A 6,000-nucleotide genomic window follows, 5' to 3' on the forward strand; every position below is an offset into this window, starting at 1 on the left:
ACCATTCCGAAGGCTAGTCCTTGGATGCCTTCTTTGGGGTTCCGGATAGATATCCGGTCCCGGTGATACGCCACACTTCGGCTCCGCCCACTTCATATATAGACCCCTCTTGAGAGCGGGGCACCAGGCAGAATAACCTCTTCCACAACGCGAAATGAGCCTCAACACCCAAGAATAGCTCGCAAAGGGCGACGAAGCCCGCGATATGCAATATAGAGCCGGGCGTAAGATTGTGCAGCTGGAGGCCGTAGAACTCCAGAAGCCCACAGAGAAATGGATGAATTGGAAATCCAAGTCCTATTATTAGATAAGGGACGAGGCACACCCGCTCTCCTTTGCAGGGATTGGGGGTGCTCTCCGCTTGCTCTCCGCCATTATAGGTGGCGAGTCCGGCTCGGGCCAGGACCATATAGGCTTGAGGGAGAAATCCCTTGGCCTGAAGCGACACTAGCTCGCTGTGCGGGATGGAGCACCTCTCCCAGTCTCCAGGTTTAGGACTGGAAGGGCGAGAGGAGGAGCTGCGACGGCTGGCCATGTTGGAATGGACCTTTGCTAGAGGCGCTCTGATGATTACTCGCGGAGAGGAGAAGGTTTGGTTTGGATCTGAATCCCCATCCCATTAAATAGGCGGCTCATTTATGCGGCTAGGAGTGTGAATGTAAAAACACCCCGACTTTTCGCATTCGTTTGACATGTGGAAGATGGCCATTATTGGGCGTGGAAGCCAAGGTGCGCTACATTACGAAAATCGGACATTATTCAGCAGGTACATGGAATTTAGAGAAGAACCCGCCTTGCAATGCCGAAGACAATCTACGCGCCGGACTCGTCGTCATTGAAGCCTGGTTCGGGGGCTACTGAGGGAGTCCTGGATTAGGGGGTGTCCGGGTAGCCGGACTATACCTTCAGCCGGACTCCAGGACTATGAAGATACAAGATTGAAGACTTCGTCCCGTGTCCGGATGGGACTTTCCTTGGCGTGGAAGGCAAGCTTGGCGATGTGGATATTCAAGATCTCCTACCATTGTAACCGACTTGGTTTAACCCTAACCCTCTCCGGTGTCTATATAAACTGGAGGGTTTTAGTCCATAGGACAACTTCATCATACAACAATCATACCATAGGCTAGCTTCTAGGGTTTAGCCTCCTTGATCTCGTGGTAGATCTACTCTTGTACTACCCATATCGTCAATATTAATCAAGCAGGACGTAGGGTTTTACCTCCATCAAGAGGGCCCGAACCTGGGTAAAACATCATGTTCCTTGCCTCCTGTTACCATCCGGCCTAGACGCACAGTTCGGGACCCCCTACCCGAGATCCGCCGGGTTTGACACCGACAGTCCCTCTTGACGGGGACGACGGCGACCACAACGACGGGGCACCTCACGTTCACGGTGCGTGGAGGTGGAACTGTGGCCACTCGGGTCCATGCCCGGGCTCCCACGCTTACGACGTTATGCTGCCGCCTTCTCCACGCAACGGCTCTCCTGCTCCTACCCTTCACAATGACGCGCCTCCTGCTGACGATCTGCACCTCGCTGGTGTTGATGCTGCCATCTTCGATGACGGTGTCGGCCACGCTGTAGACGACTCCGGTACCGAAGCCGTGTCCTCTTCTGTGGAGGTTTCCAACCAGTTCTCCTCCCTGGTTATCTCCAACACCAAGCCCTCTATCGTATGTGGTAATTTCATGAATGAAGCCAGCTTTCTGTTGTCCCAGCTCTTGCCTCGTCTTCTCTCAGCGACGTCCCTCATGAGGCTACCCTGCGCCGGCTGCGTGATGCTAAGAAGCGGGCTACTGATGCAGAAAAGCTCCGCCGCAGCCGCTGATACGTCTCCAACATATCTATAATTTTTGATTGCTCCATGCTATATTATCTACTGTTTTGGATGTTTATGGGCTTTATTATACACTTTTATAACCTAGAGCCCAGTGCCAGTTTCTGTTTTTACCTTGTTTTAGGGTTTCGAAGAAAAGGAAAATCAAACGGAGTCCAATTGACCTGAAACTTCACGGAACTCATTTTTGGAAGGAGAGAAGCCCAGAAGACTTGGAGTGCATGTCAAGGGATCTACAAGGAGGCCACGAGGCAGGGGGGCGCGCCCACCCCCCTGGGCATGCCCTCCACCCTCGTGGACCCCTCGTGCCCCCCTGACGTACTTCGTCCGCCTATATATCTCCATATACCCTAAAAACATCCGGGAGCACAATAGATCGGGAGTTCCGCCGCCAGAAGTCTCCGTAGCCACCGAAAGCCAATCTAGACCCGTTCCGACACCCTGCCGGAGGGGGCAATCCCTCTCCGGTGGCCATCTTCATCATCCCGGTGCTCTCCATGACGAGGGGGGAGTAGTTCTCCCTCCGGGCTGAGGGTATGTACCAGTAGCTATGTGTTTGATCTCTCTCTCTCTCGTGTTCTTGAGGTGTTACGATCTTGATGTATCGCGAGATTTGCTATTATATTTGGATCCTATGGTGTTTCTTTCCCCCTCTACTCTCTTGTAATGAATTGAGTTTCCCCTTTGAAGTAATCTTATCGGATTGAGTCTTTATAGATTTAAGAACACTTGATGTATGTCTTGCCGTGCGTATCTGTGGTGACAATGGGATACCACGTGATTCACTTGATGTATGTTTTGGTGATCAACTTGCGGGTTCCGCCCATGAACCTATGCATAGGGGTTGGCACACATTTTCGTCGTGATTCTCCAGTAGAAACTTTGGGGCACTCTTTGAGGTCCTATGTGTTGGTTGAATAGATGAATCTGAGATTGCGTGACGCTTATCGTATAATCATACCCACGGATACTTGAGGTGACATTAGGGTTTTGGTTGATTTGTGTCTTAAGGTGTTATTCTAGTACGAACTCTAGGGTTGTTTGTGACACTTATAGGAATAGCCCAACGGATTGATTGGAAAGAATAACTTTGAGGTGGTTTCGTACCCTACCATAATCTCTTCGTTCGTTCTCCGCTATTAGTGACTTTGGAGTGACTCTTTGTTGCATGTTGAGGGATGTTTATGTGATCCAATTATGTTATCATTGTTGAGGGAACTTACACTAGAGAAAGTATGAACCCTAGGCCTTGTTTCCTATCATTGCAATACCGTTTATGCTCACTTTTATCACTTGCTACCTTGCTGTTTTTATATTTTCAGATTACAAAAACTATTATCTACTATCCATATACCACTTGTATCACCATCTCTTCGCCGAACTAGTGCACCTATACAATTTACCATTGTTTTGGGTGTGTTGGGGACACAAGAGACTCTTTATTATTTGGTTGCAGGGTTGCTTGAGAGAGACCATCTTCATCCTATGCCTCCTACGGATTGATAAACCTTAGGTCATCAACTTGAGGGAAATTTGCTACTGTTCTACAAACCTCTGCACTTGGAGGCCCAACAACATCTACAAGAAGAAGGTTGTGTAGTAGACATCAAGCTCTTTTCTGGCGCCGTTGCCGGGGAGGTTAGCGCTTGAAGGTATATCTTTAGATCTTGCAATCTAGTCTTTTAGTTACTTGTTTTATCACTAGTTTAGTCTATAAAAGAAAATTACAAAAAATGGAATTGAGTTTGTCTCATACGCTTCACCTTTTTAATGTCTTTCGTGAGTATGATGGAAAGGATAATTGTGCTCAAGTGCTTGAAGAAGAAATCTATAAAATGTTTGGCACTAAATATTTGAATGATGAGCATGATTGCAATGTTATTAGTATGAACTCCTTGAATATCCATGGTGCTAATGATATGCAAAGCCACAAGCTTGGGGAAGCTATGTTTGATGAAGATGATATTTTTTGTCCCCCAAGTTTTGATGAGCAAATTTATTATGATGAAAGCATGCCTCCTATTTATGATGATTATATTGATGAAAGTGGATTTGGAGAGGTCATGACTTTATTTTGTGATGAATCCACTATTTCGGAAGAGGTTCCAATTGATTATGAGAACAAAGTTGCTATCTATGATGATTATTGTGATGACTTGTATGATATAAAGAATAATGATATCCATGAAACTTGTCATCATGATTTTATCTTTCAATTGGATTAAGCCTCACATGATAATTATTTTGTTGAGTTTACTCCCACTATTATTCATGAGAAGAATTTTTCTTGTGTGGAGAGTAATAAAATTTCTATGCTTGTAGATCATGAAAAGAATGCTTTATGTGATAGCTATATTGTTGAATTCATTCATGATGCTACTGAAATTTATTATAAGGGAGGAATATATGCTTGTAGGAATTGCAATAATATCAAGTTTCCTCTCTATGTGCTTAAAGTTTTGAAGTTATGCTTGTTTTACCTTCCTATGCAAGTTGATTCTTGTTCCCACAAGTTGTTTGCTCACAAGATCCCTATGCATAGGAAGTGGGTTAGACTTAAATGTGCTAGTCATATTCTTCATGATGCTCTCTTTATGTTACAATTCTTATCTTTTATGTGAGCATCATTGAAATCATCATGCCTAGCTAGGGGTGTTAAAGGATAGCGCTTGTTGGGAGGCAACCCACATTTATTTTGTTCCTTGCTTTTTGCTACTGTTTAGCAATAAATAATTTATCTAGCCTCTGTTATGATTGAGTTTTTATGTTTTAATTAGTGTTTGTGCCAAGTAGAACCTTTGGGAAGACTTGGGGAAAGTCTTGTTGATCATGCTGTAAAAAACAGAAACTTTAGCACTCACGAGAATTGCTGCCATTTTTATCTGGAAGGTGATATTTAGTTAATTATTTTTATCTGGAACGTTTGATCCAGATTACTACAGACTGTTCTGTTTTTGACAGATTCTGTTTTTCATGTGTTGTTTACTTATTTTGATGAATCTATGGCTAGTAAAATAGTTTATAAACCATAGAGAAGTTGGAATAAAGTAGGTTTAACACCAATATAAATAAAGAATGAGTTCATTACAGTACCTTGAAGTGGTGATTTATTTTCTTATACTAACGGAGCTTACGAGTTTTCTGTTAAGTTTTGTGTTGTGAAGTTTTCAAGTTTTGGGTAAGGATTCGATGGACTATGGAATAAGGAGTGGAAAGAGCCTAATCTTGGGGATTCCCAAGGCACCCCAAGGTAATATTCAAGGATAGCCAAGAGCCTAAGCTTGGGGATGCCCCGGAAGGCATCCCCTCTTTCGTCTTCGTTCATCGGTAACTTTACTTGGAGCTATATTTTTATTTGCCACATGATATGTGTTTTGCTTGGAGCTTCAATTTATTTTGCTAGGATTTGCTTGATGTTATTTATAACAATGTTTTGCTTATTTTATTTCAATAAAAGTGGCATTGATAGCCTTTACTATGCCTATTTTAGAAGTCCACATGTCGCTGTTTGAAAACAGAAAGTTTACCGCTGTTGCAATAATTCCCTAGAAAAGTCAGAATGTGATAAAATGTTGAAACCTTTTGCATATTAAGCTATGATAAATTTACTACAGTGGGAATTTTCTTTCATAATTTTTGGAGCTAGGTAAGTATGGATCTTGCTGCACTCTTTACAGACTGTCCTGTTTAGGCAGATTGCTGTTATGTTTGCATATGTTTGCTTCTTTAATGATTCTATTTGAGGATAGGACTATTAAATATGCAGAGGCATTTAGTATGAAATGTTGAATAATGATTTTAGTGATTTTATACAGTAGAGTATGATAAGGTTTTTGCAATGGTCTATACTAACTTATTTCACGAGTCCTTGTTGAGATTTATGTGGATGAAGCTTTTGAGATTTAGGGAGACCTTGATATGAGAGGAATTAAGGAGACACAAAAGCTCAAGCTTGGGGATGCCCAAGGCACCCCAAGATAATATTTCAATAAGTCTCAAGCATCTAAGCTTGGGTATGCCCCGGTTGGCATCCCACCTTTCTTCTTCAACAACTATCGGTTAGTTTCGGTTGATCCTAAGTTTTTGCTTCTTCACATGATGTTTGCCATTCTTAGAATGTCATTTTATTTTGTTTTTCTTGATGTTTGAATAAAATACC

The sequence above is a fragment of the Triticum aestivum genome, chromosome 7A (genome assembly GCF_018294505.1).
Source record: "Triticum aestivum cultivar Chinese Spring chromosome 7A, IWGSC CS RefSeq v2.1, whole genome shotgun sequence".
In the NCBI taxonomy this organism is placed as follows: domain Eukaryota; kingdom Viridiplantae; phylum Streptophyta; class Magnoliopsida; order Poales; family Poaceae; genus Triticum; species Triticum aestivum.